The 22,592-nt window shown below is 47.9% G+C and overlaps 2 long non-coding RNA genes across 2 annotated transcripts in view; one reads left to right on the top strand and one right to left on the bottom strand.

Moving 5' to 3' along the window:
- Positions 1–22,592, top strand: part of LOC134933105 (uncharacterized) — a 155,881-nt gene that overhangs the window by 442 nt on the left and 132,847 nt on the right. The window lies entirely within an intron of this gene.
- The window catches only part of LOC134933107 (uncharacterized), a 168,600-nt gene that overhangs the window by 75,879 nt on the left and 70,129 nt on the right, over positions 1–22,592 (bottom strand). The gene's annotated exons all lie outside the window — the stretch shown is intronic.

Genomic DNA, 22,592 nt, shown 5'->3' with positions numbered 1-22,592 from the left:
TCATAGTTTGACCAACTATTTCATAGATTATATATGATTTACATTATTTTGAAATTTATACAGACATGTCCAATGCGTATCAGTTGTGGAAATAACGCATATGAGCCACATATGGTATATTGGAGGCATGTGCACATGCGCTGTTATCTTTACATTTGCATTGTTTGATGCAGTAAAGACAATCTACTGTGAGCTATCACTGCTGTCTGTTCAAACCGAATTGATGGGGGTCATTCCGAGTTGTTCGCTCGCAAGTGAATTTTAGCAGATTTGCTCATGCTAAGCCGCCGCCTACTGGGAGTGAATCTTAGCATCTTAAAATTGCGAACGATGTATTCGCAATATTGCGATTACACACCTCGTAGCAGTTTCTGAGTAGCTTCAGAATTACTCGGCATCTGCGATCATTTCACTGCTTGTCGTTCCTGGTTTGACGTCACAAACACACCCAGCGTTCGCCCAGACACTCCCCCGTTTCTCCAGCCACTCCTGCGTTTTTTCCGGAAACGGTAGCGTTTTTTCCCACACGCCCATAAAACGGCCTGTTTCCGCCCAGTAACACCCATTTCCTGTCAATCACATTACGATCGCCAGAATGATGAAAATGCCATGAGTAAAAATCCTAACTGCATAGCAAATTTACTTGGCGCAGTCGCAGTGCGGACATTGCGCATGCGCATTAAGCGGAAAATCGCTGCGATGCGAAGATTTTTACCGAGCGAACAACTCGGAATGACCCCCCATGTACAGTATGTCAGCTGAAATCTTCCTCACATTAGCGGAATGTTTAGAAAAATAAATAATATTTGTATATGTTTCACCAAAGAATAGCAGAGGTGACTAACATGACTGGTGAGGGTGGTGGGAGATTGTGGCTACTTTGGGCAAGTAACATATATAAAATAGGCCATGCGGTGTATATGGGCCCCAGGGCAAGTGGGGCCCCATGCCTCACGCCCTGCGCCCAGAATAGACCCCACTGTGTGCAGAGTAGTAATCCCTCTCCCCCCACCTACTTTTGGATGATATTTTCAGAAAGATGGTGCTGTAGTGGGAAATTTGCATGGGCACTGGCACTGCACCAGAGCCTTTGAGCAATGGCTGCAGCACACGTGTGGTCCATACCTCCCAACATGACCTTCTCCAGGAGGGACACAATGCTCTACTCCTGGGCTTCCCTCTTAATGTATGATTGCTATCACCTGTGCTGAAACACCTTTTCTATCCATTAACCTGTTCAACACAGGTGCTGGCAATCATACATTATGAAAAAAGTCCAGGAGCAGAGCATTGTGTCCCTCCTGGAGAGGGTCATGTTGGGAGGTATGGTGGTCAGCAGAACGCACATGCACAGCAGTGTTCAGGGAACCTGACAGAGGAATTATTGTGGTCACTTCACTCCTAACAAATCGGAGGGACAGCTCCTTTCAGATCTCCTGTCCCTGTTGTGAGTTTTGATACATTCGGACGGTATATCATTTCTTATTATCGTGGATAGTGGTGATAAGAAATTACAATTATCGGGTCTAGAACCCAATAATTGATAAATATGCAAATTATGAGGCTGAGTTGCATGCAAGTTGGACACAGCTGTACTCACGCTGCATGCATGGAACCCGCACATCTCTACACAAAAAATTGCAGTTTAAACACATTCACATCCCAGGTACAGAGGCTAGTGTATTTTATGTGCAGCCATGCATTTAACCCAGTTATCTGGTATAAACAGTCAGTGAGGTATAAGATAAAGGTCCAGTAAAGGTCTTCTGACTGTGGTAAATAGACAATTACCAACATGGAGGGTATCTATGACTTTAGCCTAGTGAGTGATTGGCATGGAGGGTGATAAATAGAACATTCAGGAGTTGGATGGACCTATTACTTTAGCCCAGTGGAAGAACAACAGTCAACTGAGGAGCAGCACTGAACCTATGATGGTATCCTAGAGGGTGAACCGGCATTCATTTTAGTAAATAGTCCGTACAGGAGCAGGAGTGAGTCTATGACTTTTGCCTAGCCAATAATGTGCCACTGAATGTTGTAAATAGTTCACAGGCAGGAGGTAGTCTATGAGGGGAGCATTCATTTTGTAGCAATGGCGCCAGGTGTCAGTGTTCTGAACGTGTCTCCACACCCTACAGATGGATGCTGTCAAATCTGCAAAGTTAGGTTACCGTAATTAGTGATGAAGCCCTTTACTATAATTCAGGAACAAATGTGGCTTTTATCTTAATTTGGCAAGAGAAAGTAATATGGTCTTTAATAAATTGTAAAGGTTAACACAATGATGGGATGAAATACATTGTTGCACAGATAGGCCTGCACAGGCTTTCTGCTATACCTATCATTAGGTTTAAAGTTGTTGTTTTTTTTAATTTTATAAAACTTGTCCTTTGTATTAAAAAAAACAAGTACCTGTGAAAACATGACAATGTTTTGAAATATGTACAGTGTTGTTGCAACCAAGTGCACTAGTGTGGTTTTATGGTTCAACGTTATCTGCCCTGATAAAAGTATTTATTCTTTGTTTTGTTTTATGTACACAAGCAAATTGTTAATTCACGGTGTTTGTGATTTAGTTGTAGGACAGTAAGTGCAAAAAACACTGTGTACCAGAGATAAGATCAGGCTAGAAAATGAAAGAGACCATTATAAATGTGAATTTATCTTTAGACCTTACTGGTCTCTCTGCTGTTTCCTCTTGCATGTCCTGTATGTCCCAGCAATGTCTAAAGCTAAGCTAAAAATCTTCACACCCTCCCGAATAACCTCACCTCCCTTAATTTCATTAACTGTTGACAGCACCACCATTTCATCTAGCCGGCAACTGTCTAGGAATTAACCTTGACTTCAAACCATACATTCACTGCCTTTCGCTGTCCTGCTGTTTCCATCTGAAAAATATCTCCAGGATCAGACACTTTCTCACGCTGGATGCTACTAAAGGCCCGTATTCATGGGCCGATGTGGGAGAGATGTGTGCTGAGCGAACCACTCAGCACACGTCTCTCCCACCACTCAACACAGGCCAATCTAGCACCAGCGATAGCGATGCGCGGGGCTGCGCATCGCTATTGCTGTAGGGGGTACACACGGAGCGATCATGCTTAAAATCTAAGCAATCTAGTCAGATTGCTTAGATTATCGCTCCATGAGTACCCCCTCACCCTCATCCACTCACTGGTCATCTCTAGACTGGACTACTGTAACCTACTCCTATCTGGCCTTCCAGTCTCCCACCTCTTTCCACACCAATGTGTCCTCAATGCTGCTGCTTGGCTCATCTTTCTCTCCAAATATACTACATCTGCCTTCCCTCTTCTACACCCGGCTCTCCATCCCCTTCAGAACCAAATTTAAACTTCTCACACTCACTTACACAGCCCTCTCCCAAACCTTTCCTATTTTAATGTCTGACCTTTTCTCTCTTCACACTTCTACGTACGTGCCCACTTTGCTCCTAAAATGAATGCCCCCTCTCTTCCCTACTTCTTCCAACTCCCACCTCAAAGGGTTTGCCCTTGCTGCTCCCTACCATTAGAACTCTCTTCCTTCTGCCATCAGACTCTCCACCTCTCTGCAAAGCTTCACACAGGCTCTCAAGTAGGGAGGCCAGTCCCGGGATCGGTGGGATCCCGGGATTTAGGCCAAAAATATGCCGGGATTCATTCCCGGGATTGGAAGCGCCAATCCCGGGGATCGCGGGATCAGGCGGCCCGTTAATGCCGGGCAGCGTTGAGCATCCTCAAGGCACTCAGACGCTGCCTAGCTCCCTCCTCCTGGCTCCCCCTGTGCAGTGTGACCTGTAACTGTGAGGTCACGTTGCGCAGTCAGCAGCTGCTGAGCCCAGTGTTACGGCGGTCATCACCCGCCGCCTCCTCCCAGCTCCCCCTGCACTCACCGCGTGTGGATGAAGTTTCCCACCCGCCCGGCAGTTTTGTAAGTTTATTTATGTCTGTGGGGCAGGTGGGGAGAGGCGGAGCAGGGCGTGGGGGACAGCCAAACACAGTTGAAAGCCAATTCTGGGTATCCCGGGAATCCTGGGATTGACCATTTTTCAATCCTGATACCCGGGATTGAAAAAATGGCCCGGGATTGGCTTCCCTACTCTCAAGATCCACTTATTTATCAAAGCCTTCCACCTCTCATTATAACCTACTGCTCCATGCTCCTCGCTCACTGTTTCTCCCCTGTGTTACCCCTCTCTCCGACTCCCCTTCTAACTGTAAGCTCTCACAAGCAGTACCTTCCCTCGTGCCTTTCCTTCCTGCACTGTTACCATCGCCTTCTCCACACTGCCCACAATGGCACTGGACCTTTTGGTTTCTGATGCCATGCTGCTGCTTTGGGTATTATGACTGCTGATGCAGCAATGTTTCTAAACCTTATCCATGTCCTGCAATGTTTTGCACTGTAAGTCACTTTTCTTGTTTTGTTTATGTACAATACTTCATACAGGGCATCAGCACTAGCTCTCATCGGTATTGCTTCCTGCTTCGCATGGATAAGGATACGAAGCAGGAAGAGCTATAGCGGCACAATCCACTGGGAAGAGACCAGGAAACATGAACTGCTTGTGGTCCTGAGGACAGACTGAGAGAGCCTGTGCACTACATCACATTCTAAAATAAGATTTTACTCACCGGTAAATCTATTTCTCGTAGTCCGTAGTGGATGCTGGGAACTCCGAAAGGACCATGGGGAATAGCGGCTCCGCAGGAGTCTGGGCACAACTAAAAGAAAGCTTTTAGACTACCTGGTGTGCACTGGCTCCTCCCACTATGACCCTCCTCCAAGCCTCAGTTAGGATACTGTGCCCGGAAGAGCTGACACAATAAGGAAGGATTTTTTGAATCCCGGGTAAGACTCATACCAGCCACACCAATCACACCGTATAACACGTGATACCATATCCAGTTAACAGTATGAAACATAACTGAGCCTCTCAACAGATGGCTCATAACAATAACCCGTTAGTGAACAATAACTATGTACAATTATTGCAGACAATCCGCACTTGGGACGGGCGCCCAGCATCCACTACGGACTACGAGAAATAGATTTACCGGTGAGTAAAATCTTATTTTCTCTAACGTCCTAGTGGATGCTGGGAACTCCGAAAGGACCATGGGGATTATACCAAAGCTCCCAAACGGGCGGGAGAGTGCGGATGACTCTGCAGCACCGAATGAGAGAACTCAAGGTCCTCCTCAGCCAGGGTATCAAATTTGTAGAATTTAGCAAACGTGTTTGCCCCTGACCAAGTAGCAGCTCGGCAAAGTTGTAAAGCCGAGACCCCTCGGGCAGCCGCCCAAGATGAGCCCACCTTCCTTGTAGAATGGGCTTTAACTGATTTAGGACGCGGCAGTCCAACCGCAGAATGCGCCAGCTGAATTGTGCTACAAATCCAGCGAGCAATAGTCTGCTTAGAAGCAGGAGCACCCAGTTTGTTGGGTGCATACAGGATAAATAGCGAGTCAGTTTTCCTGACTCCAGCCGTCCTGGAAACATAAATTTTCAAGGCCCTGACTACGTCCAGCAACTTGGAATCCTCCAAGTCGCTAGTAGCCGCAGGCACTACAATAGGTTGGTTCAAGTGAAAAGCTGATACCACCTTAGGGAGAAACTGGGGACGAGTCCTCAATTCTGCCCTATCCATATGGAAAATCAGATAAGGGCTTTTAAATGACAAAGCCGCCAATTCTAATACACGCCTGGCCGAAGCCAAGGCCAACAACATGACCACTTTCCACGTGAGATATTTTAGATCCACGGTCTTTAGTGGCTCAAACCAATGTGATTTTAGGAAATTCAGCACCACGTTGAGATCCCAGGGTGCCACTGGAGGCACAAAAGGGGGCTGAATATGCAGCACTCCTTTTACAAATGTCTGAACTTCATGTAGTGAAGCTAGTTCTTTTTGGAAGAAAATCGACAGAGCCGATATCTGCACCTTAATGGAGCCTAATTTTAGGCCCATAGACACTCCTGCCTGTAGGAAGTGCAGAAATCGACCCAGCTGAAACTCCTCTGTTGGGGCCTTATTGGCCTCACACCAAGCAACATATTTCCGCCATATGCGGTGATAATGTTTTACAGTTACATCTTTCCTGGCTTTAATCAGCGTAGGAATGACATCCTCCGGAATGCCCTTTTCCTTTAGGATCCGGCGTTCAACCACCATGCCGTCAAACGCAGCCGCGGTAAGTCTTGGAACAGACAGGGCCCCTGCTGCAGCAGGTCCCGTCTGAGCGGCAGAGGCCATGGGTCCTCTGAGATCATCTCTTGAAGTTCTGGGTACCACGCTCTTCTTGGCCAATCCGGAACCACGAGTATTGTCCTTACTCCTCGTTTTCTTATTATTCTCAGTACCTTTGGTATGAGAGACAGAGGAGGGAACACATAAACCGACTGGTACACCCACGGTGTCACTAGAGCGTCCACAGCTATCGCCTGAGGGTCCCTTGACCTGGCGCAATATCTCTCTAGTTTTTTGTTTAGGCGGGACGCCATCATGTCCACCTGTGGCCGTTCCCAACGATTTACAATCAGTGTGAAGACTTCTGGATGAAGTCCCCACTCTCCCAGGTGGAGGTCGTGTCTGCTGAGGAAGTCTGCTTCCCAGTTGTCCACTCCCGGAATGAACACTGCTGACAGTGCTAACACGTGATTTTCCGCCCATCGGAGAATCCTTCTGGCTTCTGCCATTGCCGTCCTGCTTCTCGTGCCGCCCTGTCGGTTTACATGGGCGACCGCCGTGATGTTGTCTAACTGGATCAGTACCGGCTGGTTTTGAAGCAGGGTTTTTGCCTGACTTAGGGCATTGTAAATGGCCCTCAGTTCCAGAATATTTATGTGCAGGGAAGTCTCCTGACTTGACCATAGTCTTTGGAAGTTTCTTCCCTGTGTGACTGCCCCCCAGCCTCGAAGGCTGGCATCCGTGGTCACCAGGACCCAGTCCTGTATGCCGAATCTGCGGCCCTCTAGAAGATGAGCACTCTGCAGCCACCACAGCAGAGAAACCCTGGTTCTTGGAGACAGGGTTATCAGCCGATGCATCTGAAGATGCGATCCGGACCATTGGTCCAACAGGTCCCACTGAAAGATTCTGGCATGGAACCTGCCGAAAGGAATTGCTTCGTAAGAAGCCACCATCTTTCCCAGGACTCGCGTGCAGTGATGCACCGACACCTGTTTTGGCTTCAGGAGGTTTCTGACTAGAGATGACAGCTCCTTGGGTTTCTCCTCCGGGAGAAACACCTTTTTCTGGACTGTGTCCAGAATCATTCCCAGGAACAGTAGACGTGTCGTCGGAAGCAGCTGTGACTTTGGAATATTCAGAATCCAACCGTGCTGGTGTAGCACCTCCTGAGATAGTGCTACTCCTACCAACAACTGCTCCCTGGATCTCGCCTTTATTAGGAGATCGTCCAAGTATGGGATAATTAAAATTCCTTTTTTTCGAAGGAGTATCATCATTTCCACCATTACCTTGGTAAACACCCTCGGTGCCGTGGACAGACCAAACGGCAGCGTCTGGAATTGGTAATGGCCATTCTGTACCGCAAATCTGAGGTACTCCTGGTGAGAATGATAAATGGGGACATGCAGGTAAGCATCCTTGATGTCCAGGGATACCATGTAATCCCCCTCGTCTAGACTTGCAATAACCGCCCTGAGCGATTCCATCTTGAACTTGAATTTTTTTATGTATGTGTTCAAGGATTTCAAATTTAAAATGGGTCTCACCGAACCGTCCGGTTTCGGTACCACAAACAGTGTGGAATAGTAACCCCGTCCTTGTTGAAGTAGGGGCACCTTGACTATCACCTGCTGGGAATACAGCTTGTAAATTGCCTCTAGTACAGCCTCCCTGTCCGAGGGAGTTGTTGGCAAGGCAGATTTGAGGAAACGGCGGGGGGGGAGACGCCTCGAATTCCAGCTTGTACCCCTGAAACACTACTTGAAAGATCCAGGGATCCACCTGTGAGCGAGCCCACTGATCGCTGAAATTTTTGAGGCGGCCCCCCACCGTACCTGGCTCCACCTGTGGAGCCCCACCGTCATGCGGCGGACTTGGAAGAAGCGGGGGAGGACTTTTGCTCCTGGGAACCAGCTGTTTGTTGCAGCCTTTTTCCCCTGCCTCTGGACAGAAAGGACCCGCCTTTTCCTCGCCTGTTTTTCTGGGTCCGAAAGGACTGTACCTGATAAAACGGCGCTTTTTTAGGCTGTGAGGGAACACGGGGTAAAAATGCTGACTTCCCAGCTGTTGCTGTGGAAACGAGGTCCGAGAGACCATCTCCGAATAACTCCTCACCCTTATAAGGCAAAACTTCCATGTGCCTTTTGGAATCTGCATCCCCTGTCCACTGCTGAGTCCATAAGCCTCTCCTAGCAGAAATGGACAATGCACTTATTTTAGATGCCAGCCGGCAGATCTCCCTCTGTGCATCTCTCATGTATAAGACTGAGTCTTTTATATGCTCTATGGTTAGCAGAATAGTGTCCCTGTCTAGGGTGTCAATATTTTCTGACAGGGAATCTGACCATGCAGCGGCAGCACTGCACATCCATGCTGATGCAATAGCTGGTCTAAGTATAATGCCTGTGTGCGTATATATAGACTTCAGGATCGCCTCCTGCTTTCTATCCGCAGGCTCCTTCAGGGCGGCCGTATCCGGAGACGGAAGTGCCACCTTTTTAGACAAACGTGTGAGCGCTTTATCCACCCTAGGAGGTGTTTCCCAACGTGCCCTATCCTCTGGCGGGAAAGGGAACGCCATTAGTAATTTTTTTGAGATTATCAATCTTTTATCAGGAAAAGCCCACGCTTCTTCACACACTTCATTTAATTCTTCAGATGGGGGAAAAACTACGGGTAGTTTTTTCTCCCCAAACATAATACCCTTTTTAGTGGTACCTGGGTTTATATCTGAAATGTGTAACACCTCTTTCATTGCCTCAATCATGCAACGAATGGCCTTAGTGGACAATAGATTAGACTCATCGTCGTCGACACTGGTATCAGTATCCGTGTCGACATCTGCGTCTGCCATCTGAGGTAGCAGGCGTTTTAGAGCCCCTGATGGCCTTTGAGACACCTGGACAGGCACGAGCTGAGAAGCTGACTGTCCCGCATTTGGCATGTCGTCAAATTTTTTGTGTAAGGAGTCGACACTTGCACGTAATTCCTTCCATAAAACCATCCACTCAGGTGTCTGCCCCGCAGGGGGTGACATCACTTCTATAGGCATCTGCTCCGCCTCCACATAATTTTCCTCCTCAAACATGTCGACACAGCCGTACCGACACACCGCACACACACCGGGAATGCTCTAACAGAGGACAGGACCCCACAGAAGCCCTTTGGGGAGACAGAGAGAGAGTATGCCAGCACACACCAGAGCGCTATATAATGCAGGGACTAACTGAATTATGTCCCCTATAGCTGCTATAATATTTACTGCGCCTAAATTTAGTGCCCCCCCTCTCTTTTTTACCCTTTTCTGTAGTGTAGACTGCAGGGGATAGCCAGGGAGCTTCCTTCCAGCGGAACTGTGAGGGAAAAATGGCGCCAGTGTGCTGAGAGAGATAGCTTCGCCCCTTTTTCGCGGACTATTCTCCCGCTTTTTTAAGGATTCTGGCAGGGGTAATTATCACATATATAGCCTCTGGGGCTATATATTGTGATTGTTTTGCCAGCCAAGGTGTTTTTATTGCTGCTCAGGGCGCCCCCCCCCCCCCCCCCCAGCGCCCTGCACCCTCAGTGACCGGAGTGTGAAGTGTGTATGAGAAGCAATGGCGCACAGCTGCAGTGCTGTGCGCTACCTTGGTGAAGACAGAAGTCTTCATGCCGCCGATTTTCCGGACTTCTTCTTGCTTCTGGCTCTGTAAGGCGGACGGCGGGTTTCTCCGGGACCGAACACCAAGGCCAGTTCCATGCGGTCGGTCCCTCTGGAGCTAATGGTGTCCAGTAGCCTAAGAAGCCCAAGCTAGCTGCAAGCAGGTAGGTTCGCTTCTTCTCCCCTTAGTCCCTCGTTGCAGTGAGCCTGTTGCCAGCAGGTCTCACTGTAAAATAAAAAACCTAAAATATACTTTCTTTCTAAGAGCTCAGGAGAGCCCCTAGTGTGCATCCAGCTCGGCTGGGCACAAAAATCTAACTGAGGCTTGGAGGAGGGTCATAGTGGGAGGAGCCAGTGCACACCAGGTAGTCTAAAAGCTTTCTTTTAGTTGTGCCCAGACTCCTGCGGAGCCGCTATTCCCCATGGTCCTTTCGAAGTTCCCAGCATCCACTAGGACGTTAGAGAAATAGAAGTTACATTAAGAAAAGTGCACTGAAAATACTGAAGACATAGAAATCACATATCCTTGTGTCTACTTGCATGCATCGCAATTCATATGTCGGTCACAATTCATACCGAAATAGTGTAAAACAGCAGGCATGATCGTCCTACAGTTTGCTCTGAACAATGGCCAATGTATAAATACAGTAGCACACATGTGCCCAAACAGGGTTGATCAGACTCAGTACCTGTTATTATTAGAGATGAGCGGGTTTGGTTCCCTGAGAACCGAACCCCCCGAACATCCCATTCTGAGCCTGGATCCGAGTCCGGCTCGGGACTTCCCGCCAGACTCGGAAACCAGAATGAGACAAAACGTCATCATCCCGCTGTCGGATTCTTGCGGGTTTTGGACCCCATATAAACAGCTGCGCGTCGCCGCCATTTTCACTCTGGACTTGGAGAGCGAGGGAGACAGACCTCTGTCTCTCTCTGTGGGTGGTGGTGTCGAATGGGGTTAGTGTGTGCTCTGTAGGGGTGCTGCTGCAGTCACTGTGGTGTGACTGTGCTGTGTTAGAGGTGCTGTCCTGGATGTCCTAGCTGTCACTGGTGTTTCATGTGCTGTTATGGCCGGGTGCTGCAGCTGTACATGGGTGTTGCTGTCCTGGCTGACACTGTGTTGTACAGGGTGCAGGGGCACTGTCCTCCTCCTGTATGCTGTAAAATATAGGGGTGCTGCTGGCCCTGTATGTTGTAAAAATTCAGGGGTGCAGTTGTGAAAAATTAAAAGCACACTGTTGTATGCTGTAAAACATAGGGGTGTTGCTGTTCAAATAACATTACACTGGCCCTGTATGCTATGAAAAGTCAAGGGTGCAGTGATAATCAATGTACACTGTTATGCTGTAATAATTCTAGGGTGAAATGAAAATTAATGTACACTCGTCCTGTCTTGTAATCTGTAATAATTCTAGGGTGCAGTGAAAATCAATGTACACTGGACCTATCTTGTATGCTGTAATAATTCTATGGTGCAGTGAAAATCAATGTACATTGGCCCTGTCTTGTATGCTATAAAATTACAGGGGTGTTGTGAAAATACAGGGGTGCTGGCACTGTCTGCAGTTGCGATGTCTAGGCCTGACCTTCACAACACTGTATGCCGCCAGTCCAGTTGCTGATATTGAGATTGAGGATGTCACTGTAGAAGTACACCAGGATGAGGAGGATATGGGTGTAGCTGGCGCTGCGGAGGAAGTTGCGATAAAGATTCTGATGGTCTTGTGGTTTGTTTGAATAAGGCACCAGTGGAGACAGTTGTTTGCCATGGGATGTAAAAGCCCATTGTCATGCAAAATACCAAAAAAGCCACCTCTTCAGTGTGGAATTATTTCTCCACAAATCCAGACAACAGCTGTCAAGCCATCTGTTGCCTTTGTCAGTCCATAATAAGTAGGGGTAAGGACATTAACCACTTAGGAACATCCTCCCTTATATGTCACCTGCAGCGCATTCATCGTAAGTCATTTGTCAAGTTCAGAAACTTTGGGTAATCCACTGCAGTCCACTGACACCCAAATTATGTGGTTTGTTTGAATATTATTTCTCTGTGAGGATGAGGATGTAAACACTGAAGGGGGGGTGGATCTGAAGATGTGGATGACTTCTTACCACTGTAGAGCCAGTTTGTGCAAGGAGAAATTAATTGCTTCTTTTTTAATGGTGGCCCAAACAAACCAATCATTTCAGCCATAGTCATGTGGCAGACTCTGTCGCTGAAATGATTGGTTTGTTAAAGTGTGCATGTCCTGTTTATACAACATAAGGGTTGGTGGGAGGGAGGGCAAAAGGACAATTCCATCTTGCTCATCTTGTCTTTGCCATATCATTCCAGGGGTGTTGCCCCATATGGGGCGCTGCCCCTCTGCCCTATCAGTCCAGGGGTGCTGCCTCACTGCCGTTTAAGTCCAGGGGTGCTGTTGCCTGTCTGCTGTGCTGTGTAATTTTGAAGGGGTGCTGCCATTGCTGTATAAGTCCAGGGGTGCTGCTGTACTTGATCCTAGAGCAGATATGAAACAAGCTTTAACATCACAAACAGATTTGTGAAATCTAGCCGCAAAGGTTGAAATGGAAATTGCCAAAGTGTTTTTAAATAAAGTCGGGAGACACCACATTTGTGGCCAAAGTCAGTGTGACTCAGAAGAGACTGAATCATAATCCAGTGCAACTGCTGGAGAGGTAAATGTGATGTTTTCTGCTGGAGTATTAAAGAGAGGTTCTTCTCAATTATTTCATGTTAGGGACTCACTCAAATGAATGGCTCCAATTAGTCAACCTTAATTTTGATTTATTATTGATGTTCCACATTTTTGGATTATTTATTAAGACGATGCACATTTGTTGTACAGGAATCTTCTTTTCCTAAGGGCTGCATAGGGTTATCGCAAGACCTTGCAGTGTTAGAAGAACAGAGTTTCAGTGATCTTGCATTGCATCAGCTTTCCATTGCACTGCAGCACTAGATGGGCCAGGAGCTACTGTGAGGCACAAACAGTTACTGAATAAGGCCTAGTATGGAGTCTCAAGGTGGCTTACAGACCGGAAGATGTCTGGCTTGCCAGGCTGAGGCATGCTGTGGGCACAGAGGTTAGCATTGCTTCCTCCCACAGTCCTACTTATAGTATGAAATGAGTTTGGACTTTAGAGTGGTAAGCTCCACTAGGGCAGGGGCGCAATAACAAAAAGATTTACTGCACAGTCGTGCTTAGTACTTAATATGAATAAAATAAATAAGACACACAGGTATGCTCACATGCGTATAAGTGGGAGCTGTGAAAAACAAAAATAAGGTATCTGCCACAAAATATGTAAATAAAAATGCAATAAAAAAATTGAAAAAAAAGAAACCCATGAGATTTTCACAAAGTAAGTCTCCAGACTCCGTGGAGGGGAAAATATCCAATCTTGATCCTGTGGTATACACCAGTTTATTTGCATCCCAGCATTATATCCGAGATTATCTTAATCCCTGAAAATGGAGAAGGAGGCTTTGGCCCCTAGTTTCTCAGTTTGTCTAGTAATGTGGTAATTAATAATTAAATATTTGCTTGGTTGAAGTGCTTTCCGTTCCACACCAATATAGGAGTGGAGGTGAAAAGCCTGTGTGTTGTTCCTGATTGCCTCTCTAATTTTTAATCACCTTCTTGACACTGTTCTCTTCCTCTTGCCTCTTCTCATAATGTGAAAAATCATCAAATATGGAGGTGGTATGTTTGTAGCTAGCTATGGTTCGGAGAACTTGGCTAACTTTTTCCACAGGAACCACCTGTCACTGAAATTATGGGTTTATTAAACTGTGTATGTTCTGTTTAAACAACAAAAGGGAGGGTGGGAGGGCCCAAGACAATTCCATCTTGCACCTCTTTTTTTTCTTTGCATTATGTGCTCTTTGGGGCCTAATTTTTAAAACTGCCATCCTGTCTGTCACTGCAGTGCCACTCCTAGATGAGCCACGTGTTTGTACCGCCCACTTGTGTCGCTTAGCTTAGTCATCCAGCGACCTCGGTGCAACCTTTTGGCCTAAAAACAATATTGTGAGGTGTGACGTGTTCAGAATAGACTGGAAATGAGTGGAAATGAATGTTATTGAGGTTAGTAATTCCATAGGATCAAAATTACCCCCAAATTCTGTGTTTTTATGTTTTTTTCAAAAATCATCCAGATCCAAAACGAAAACCCGAAAGGGTGGTTTTGGCAAATCTAATCCAGATCCAAAACACGAGCGGGGATCCAGATCCAAAACCAAAACACAAAACCTGAAAAGTGTCCGCCGCACATCTCTAGTTATTATCACGGGTTTTACCTCACATCATAGTCTGTCAGTCTATAGCAGAGGTTCTCAAACTCGGTCCTCAGGACCCCACACAGTGCATGTTTTGCAGGTAACCCAGCAGGTGCACAGGTGTATTAATTACTCACTGACACATTTTAAAAGGTCTGCAGGTGGAGCTAATTATATCACTTGCGATTCTGTGAGGAGACCTGCAAAACATGCACTGTGTGGGGTCCTGAGGACCGAGTTTGAGAACCTATGGTCTATAGTATACAGGTTTTATTGATCCCATGGTCTTCACCTCCTACAGGGAGACCCCAATAAAGATTTTGATTCAAAGACATCAACGTGATGGTTTTCATAGACACCAAATTGATGTAGGTGAGAATAAACAACGAGAGAAAATAACTTTGTACTGCACTACCGGTATTACATATATCTCTACAGCAATCAACCCTTTATTGGTCCAACCTTATTGTTCTCTCTTGGTTCATTCAGGCAGAGCTGTAACTAGTAGAGATGAGCGGATTCGGTTTTACTCGGTTTTACTCGGTTCTCAAAACCGAATCTTATTGGCTATCCAAAACACGTGACATCCGTGAGCCAATAAGATTCGGTTTTGAGAACCGAGTAAAACCGAGTAAAACCGAATCCGCTCATCTCTAGTAACTAGACTTATTGGTGCCCTGTGCCAGATTAAGGTCCTCATGGGCCTGGAGCTGTAATTTATGAAGGGCCTACTGTGGGCCGCTGCAGGGGGTGGGACCAGCATGGTGGGGGTGTGACTACTGATATGGGGTGTGTGGTCTGTGCAGTGTGTCTGGCTAGCACCATGGAGGGCATAGCTACCCACCTACATAACTATGGTTTATTTTTGTGTTACGTGCCAATTAACCTACCAGTATATATCTGGATTGTGGCAGTAGGAAACCCATGCAAGTATGGGGAGAATATACAAACTCCACACAGGGCCCTGGTGGGAATCAAACCCATGACCTTAGTGCTGTAAGGCAGTAAAGCTAACCATTACACCATCTGTAGACACCATCTGTAGTCCAAGCCACATGGGATTTATTTCCCCTGAACATTTTAAAAATAAATTTATATAATGCTATCCTATGACTAAACTCATCAATGAGCATCTACTGCTATGGTTTTTTCTAATATGCATTTTCAGGTTTTTTTAACATGCCACAACCATGTAAAAAATATGCAACCGCTAACCCTACACCCGCTCCCTGCACACACTACACTACCCCTGCACCTGCTCCCTGCACACACTACACTACCGCTAACCCTACACCCGCTCCCTGCACACACTACACTACCCATGCACCCGCTCCCTGCACACACTACACTACCGCTAACCCTACACCCGCTCCCTGCACACACTACACTAACCCTGCACCCGCTCCCCGCACACACTACCGCTCACCCTGCACCCGCTCCCCGCAGACACTATACTATCGCTAACTCTGCACCCGCTCTCCGCACACACTATACTACCGCTAACCCTGCATCCGCTCCCCACACATTACACTACACTGCTAACCCTACACCCGCTCCCCGCACACACTATACTACCGCTAACCCTACACCCGCTCCCCGCACACACTATACTACCGCTAACCCTACACCCGCTCCGCGCACACACTACACTACCCCTGCACCCGCTCCCCGCATACACTAAACTACCGCTAATCCTGCACCTGCTCCCTGCACACACTATACTACCGCTAACCCTGCGCCTGCTCCCTGCACACACTATATTACCCCTGCACCCGCTCCCCGCACACACTACACTACCGCTAACCCTACACCCGCTCCCTGCACACACTACACTTCCCCTGCACCTGCTCCCTGCACACACTATACTACCCCTAACCTTTTACCCGCTCCCCGCACACACTACACTACCCCTGCACCCGCTCCCTGCACACACTATACTACCCCTAACCCTGCATCCGCTCCCTGCACACACTATACTACCGCTAACCCTGCACCAGCTCCCTGCACACACTATACTACCCCTAACCCTGCACCCGCTCCCTGCACACACTACACTACCCCTGCACACACTATAATACCCCTAACCCTGCACCCGCTCCACGCAAACACTATACTACCGCTAACCCTACACCCGCTCGCCGCACACACTACACTACCCCTGCAGCCGCTCCCTGAACACACTATACTACCCCTAACCCTGCATCCGCTCCCTGCACACACTATACTACCGCTAACCCTGCCCCTGCTCCCTGCACACACTATACTACCCCTAACCCTGCACCCGCTCCCTGCACACACTACACTACCCCTGCACACACTATACTACCCCTAACCCTGCACCCGTTCCCCGCACACACTATACTACCGCTAACCCTACACCCACTCCCCGCACACACTACACTACCCCTGCACCCGCTCCCTGAACACATTAAACTACCGCTAACCCTGCACTCGCTCCCCGCACACACTATACTACCCCTGCACCTGCTCCCCGTACACACTACACTACCGCTAACCCTGCACCCGTTCCCCGCACACACTATACTACCGCTAACCCTACACCCACTCCCCGCACACACTACACTACCCCTGCACCCGCTCCCTGAACACACTAAACTACCGCTAACCCTGCACTCGCTCCCCGCACACACTATACTACCCCTGCACCTGCTCCCCGCACACACTACACTACCGCTAACCCTGCACCCGCTCCCCGCACACACTTCACTACCGCTAACCCTGCACCCGTTCCCCGCACACACTATACTACCGCTAACCCTACACCCACTCCCCGCACACACTACACTACCCCTGCACGCGCTCCCTGAACACACTAAACTACCGCTAACCCTGCACTCGCTCGCCGCACACACTATACTACCCCTGCACCTGCTCCCCGCACACACTACACTACCGCTAACCCTGCACCCGCTCCCCGCACACACTACACTTCCCCTGCACCTGCTCCCTGCACACACTATACTACCCCTAACCTTTTACCCGCTCCCCGCACACACTACACTACCCCTGCACCCGCTCCCTGCACACACTATACTACCCCTAACCCTGTATCCGCTCCCTGCACACACTATACTACCGCTAACCCTGCACCAGCTCCCTGCACACACTATACTACCCCTAACCCTGCACCCGCTCCCTGCACACACTACACTACCCCTGCACACACTATACTACCCCTAACCCTGCACCCGCTCCCCGCACACACTACACTACCCTTGCACTTTTTGCTGTGAGAGGGAGCAACAACTCCTCCTCTTGTATATAAACAGGGGCATCTTTGCAGTGTGATGCGGTAGGTGGAGGGATACCCCTCTTGTATATACTGTACATAGGGGCAATTTGTAGGGGAGCCCTGGACATACAGGACTTTTCCCCTTTAATCTGATAGTGCTCTAATGGCAATGCCACGCACCCCACACACTCCCTACCCCCCACTTCCAGATACAGGGTACCTACTACCTCCCTCCTCCTGTCCAGCGGTCCCAGCTACAAAAAATAGCCACCTCCTCATCCCTGGATGCCGGGTACCTGAGTAGGTTCATCATGGGCTGCAGCCGCAGATAGCATGTGCCCCTAGGCCACGCCCCCTTGTCATAGTCCACTTCCCCTTTCCCTCCCGGTGACTGACAGATGACATCACCGGGAGGCGGAGCTTAAACACTCAACACTGAGAGGCGTGGCTTGAGTACAGGGGGCGGGGCTACATACCGGAATTTACAATAGTGCACTATACGTGCCTTGGTGGCACCCCAAATCTGCACAAGAACGGTGTGATGCTGGAGGGGACGGGTCTGGCGCTGTAGGCTGCAGTAGAAGGAAATTTGTTTTTCCTGTCTTCAGCAGCATGGACATCTATTGGTGGATGCAGTGGGCATATTTTGGAGAGTGGGCCTGGAGCTGCAGCTCCATCAGCCCCATAGTTAATCCGGCCCTGCCTGTGCCAGAAAGAGAATTGGCACCCCCTCCGTTTTTCCGAAAGGGACATAAGGTGCATTCCTCAAGGGGAAGGGGTATGACAAAATTGATCCCAGAGAAAGCCCATGCTATGATGCCCCTTCACACATTTTGAGATAAATATATATATTATACACACACACATTTATAGACCACTGCAAGAAAATGGATTTGGACACAAATCCTCTTTATACCACATTCATGCACTTAACCTGAGAGCTCATTATTAGTCAGTTACAATACCCTTTATTAAATAACACATTTCAATATACTGCCATACCCAGGATTCAAGCTTCAAAAAGAATTTCTCATACGTCCTAGAGGATACTGGGGACAACATCAAGACCATGGGGTATAGACGGGATCCGCAGGAGACATGGGCACTCCAAAGACTTTTCATTGGGTGTGAACTGGCTCCTCCCTCTATGCCCCTCCTCCAGACCTCAGTTTTAGAAATGTGCCCAGGGAGACTGACAAATTCGAGGAAAGGAATTACTTAACTAGTGGTGAGATATCTACCAACTCACACCCTCAACCATGCCGCACACATGGCATTCAACATAACACACGCCAACAGGCATGAACTAATTGCAGCAACATGCTGAAACCAAGAAAACACAACTTGTGTAACTGCCCGAAGTGATTCCATCTTGAACTTGAAACTTTTCAGGAAGAAATTCCGATCTTTTAGATTTAGGATCGGTCTGACCTAGCCGTCTGGCTTCGGAACAACAAAGAGGCTTGAATAAAAACCCCACCCTTGTTGTAACAACGGTACCAGGACTATAACCTGGTCTTGACATAATTTTTGGATTGCCGCTGTTACTGCTTCTCGCTCTGGCGGAGAAGCTGGCAAGGTCGATTTGAAAAATCGGCATGGGGGAACGTCTTGAAACTCTAGTTTGTATCCCTGCTGGGATACTATTTGCAACGCCCAGGTATGCAGGCCACACAGAATCCAATCCTAGCTGAAGAGTTTGAGACATGCCGCCACCCGAGTGGCCTCCCGCAATGGAGTTCCAGCGTCATGCTGGGGATTTGGCAGAATTAGGGGTAGACTTCTGCTATTGGGAACCTGGAGCCGGTGTGGGCTTCTCTCCCCTTCCCCTTCCCCTACCTGCAAAGAAGGGGGAACCTCTCGCCTTTTTGTATTTATTGGGCCGAACCCTGGGCAGCAAGAAAAATACCGCAAACTGGCTGGGCTTCAAAAAAGGGGGAAGCTGCAGGTGAAGGTCATTAAAACATAATTGACAAGTGCCACCAACAGCGCCCCCTACCCTGCAACATGGTACACTCCGCACACACCTAGCTACGGCCCTGTTACATTGTTCTGATGTATAGCGCTGTTACAATATGTTGCCATATCATTCAGGTTTATTACTACAGTAAACCCAGCCATTTCTCATCCTAGCCCTCTGTTCCGTACTCACTTCTGCTCCACCTGTGTCACCCCTGTCTGTCTGCCCCTCCCCCTCAGAATGTAAGCTCTCATGAGCAGGGCCCTCTCCCCTCATGTGCTTTTCCCTCTCTTAGGCTATTTCCTACTGCATACCCCTTAAAAATGGCACAAACCCTCGGTTCTGCCACCCTGATGCCTATTTCAGTGTCCTATCCCTTGATGCAGCAATGTTCATATACCATATATTGTCCTACATTGTCTTCTACTGTAAGTCATTGTTTTCTTGGTTTGCTCATTTGTTTATGTAGGTGCTGCAGAACCCTTGTGGTGCCATATAAATAATAATAATAATAAGAATAATAATAATAATAGTGTGTAACTGGCATTAGAGAAATATGGCTCCAGCACTTCCAGCATTTCCTTCAGCATGTGATGTAGCTAGTGCAGAATAATGAGCAATGCATTGAAAATGCACTAATACCAGAAACATTGCTACACCACTGTGTCTGTCTATTCTCACAACTGCGGTAGCAAGACCTAGTGACAGAAATTCCCTTTTCTCCAAAAATGAGACCAAAACACCAACGATAGCTTTGGCTGACCCCTTGCCAGTTATTCCTAAACTGAATAGGTAAAAAAAGGGAACACAGGGATTGAATTCTTTTTGCACAATAAAAAATAAAAATAAAATAATGTATCCAAAATAACCATAACGATTAGGCAAACGTGAAATATAATAATAAGTACACGTAGGTCCAGTTCTAGAGTGTGGCTGCCAAACTGGATATTAACTTTTATTGATATGGGGCCTAATTCAAAACATCCAGCAGAATGAGTCCCAAGGCACAAACCATCCCTTCTGCAGCCACCTATTAAATTAGCAGCACTGTCTCCCACTAAACACAGAATGCATACTATAAATGCAGAGATGTGGCGATCATTTAATTTTCAGAATAATATTCACCAGCGAGTTGCTGGAAAAATGCACAATTTTCTCAAAAACATGTCTAACAGAAATACCCGTAACACTACAAGACACATATGTGACATATCATAGGCTAGATGCATCATCGCTTGGTGAGTGATAAAATGGAGAAAGAAAAAGTGCCAGGTCGTAACTGCCATGTCATAGACGGAGTTTGAAAAATTACAGTTAAGATGCTGATTGGTTGGTACTTTTTCACTCTCCATTTTATCACTCTCCAAGCGATGATGCATCTGGCCCTCAGTCTGTCAGCAGGGCCGGTTCCGGGGCTTCTTGCGCCCCGGGCGGCATTAGGGGGCGTGGCTTCATACAGGGGGCGTGGTCAGTTACGCCCCCTGTACTGTAGTAGGATGTGCGGTGCGCGATGACATCATCGCGCAACGCACAGCAAAGGTCCTCTCCACGAAGGAAAACTAGACGCTTAGCGGCTAGTTCCCTTCGTGGAGAGGACCTTTGCTGTGCGGTGCGCGATGACGTCAACGCGCACCGCACATCATTACAGTAAAGGTCCTCTCCACGAAGGGAAACTAGACGCGTAGCTTCTAGTTTCCCTTCACAGCGGGCAGCGGCAGCGGGAGGCACAGCAGCAGCGGATCTTGCCATGGTGCGGCGCCCTCCGGATGGCGCCGGCGCCCTCCGGAAGGCGGCGCCCCAGGCAAAAGTCCTGCTTGCCCGTGGCAAGATCCGCTACTGTCTGTCAGCAATGGAGTCCACCTCATGCGTACTTAAGGGCAATAGAATGATGGAAGGTCCATGTACTGTAGTATAGAGAATGACATCATAGATGAATAGATAGTAGTCTGTAAAAGCTACCAGTGATGAAGGAAAACACACGTTGTGTGTTACATAACTGATGTAAAGTGGGACCCAGGACCTCCATTCAGCTTCAGCTGCAGAACTGCAGCTGCTGAGAATCGCACAGCCAGAGCCGCCCAGCATGATAAAAGTCCGTCCAGCACAGAACAAGCCACCCACCGATGCGTTTGCAATTCTGCTAATGCAGCCACTGAATTGTGAATGCTTCATAGAACTTGAGCACCATTGGCCATACTGGTTGACCTGTGCATACGCAAGTTAGCAGCGGCACCAGTCGTAGTGGCGCCTTCTTTTTAATTGCAGCTGAAGTCAGATGCACGTTCCAAAAACGGTCATGACGCACCTGCATTTTTCTGATGACGCCCCATAAACACCATGTTTGCCCATATGCCCATGAATGCCTGCCACCTGTCAATCAACCTGTGATTGCATCCCGGCAAGATGTGATCGCAGAAGAATCGCAAATTGTGGGTCACCCGATAATCGCCCGACTTACGATTTTGCAATTTAGCAGCTGCAGCTGAATAAGACTCTCAGTCCATTCAGTTATCTGCTTACTATATACAATCTGGAAACTCAGCCTACAATGGTTTCTTTTGTGCAAGACTCATGTATTCAATATAATACAAACGGTCCTCATATGGAAGGTATAAATATACCAAAATGAAAGACATTTCATAGACCTCACCAGTCAAACAGATTAATCGATAAATAAAAAGTCACATGGACTTGGGTGGAACCCGGTTATAAGCCACTCTTTGTAAATCGCACCCTTGGCTAATATAAGCATGGCTCCTTAAGCCACTCTTCTCCTACTCATTTTCTTGTATGTCCTATAACGCAGCAGTACTTGAGTCACAGCTCAGCATCTTGGAGACACTTAAGCCCCTTTCAGATCTAAAAGCAGTGTTGCATCCTGGATTTTGAACACAAGACCAACCCGGATGCGACCCGGCCCAGACCCCTTTCACACTTGATGGCTCTCACTGCACACGGGTATAGTTTCGGCGCGTGGAGATGAGATCAGCATACGGGTGCTGGTAAGCCGGCTCTTCCTATGCTGTAAATGGGTCCCTGGGTCGGATGTAATGGTTAGCAGTACTGCCTCACAGCACTGAGGTCATGGGTTTGTTTCCCTCTACAGACCTAACTGTGTGGAGTTTGTATATTCTCCCACATTCCAAAAATATGCTGCTAGGTTAATTGATCCTAGTGTGGTGTAGTGTGCGTGTACATGTGTTTAGGGCAGACTGTATGGACCAAGTGGTTCTTATCTACCATCAGAGATGGGGG

Source organism: Pseudophryne corroboree, chromosome 6, assembly GCF_028390025.1.
Source record: "Pseudophryne corroboree isolate aPseCor3 chromosome 6, aPseCor3.hap2, whole genome shotgun sequence".
NCBI lineage: Eukaryota > Metazoa > Chordata > Amphibia > Anura > Myobatrachidae > Pseudophryne > Pseudophryne corroboree.
This window is presented reverse-complemented; position numbering and strand designations above follow the sequence as displayed.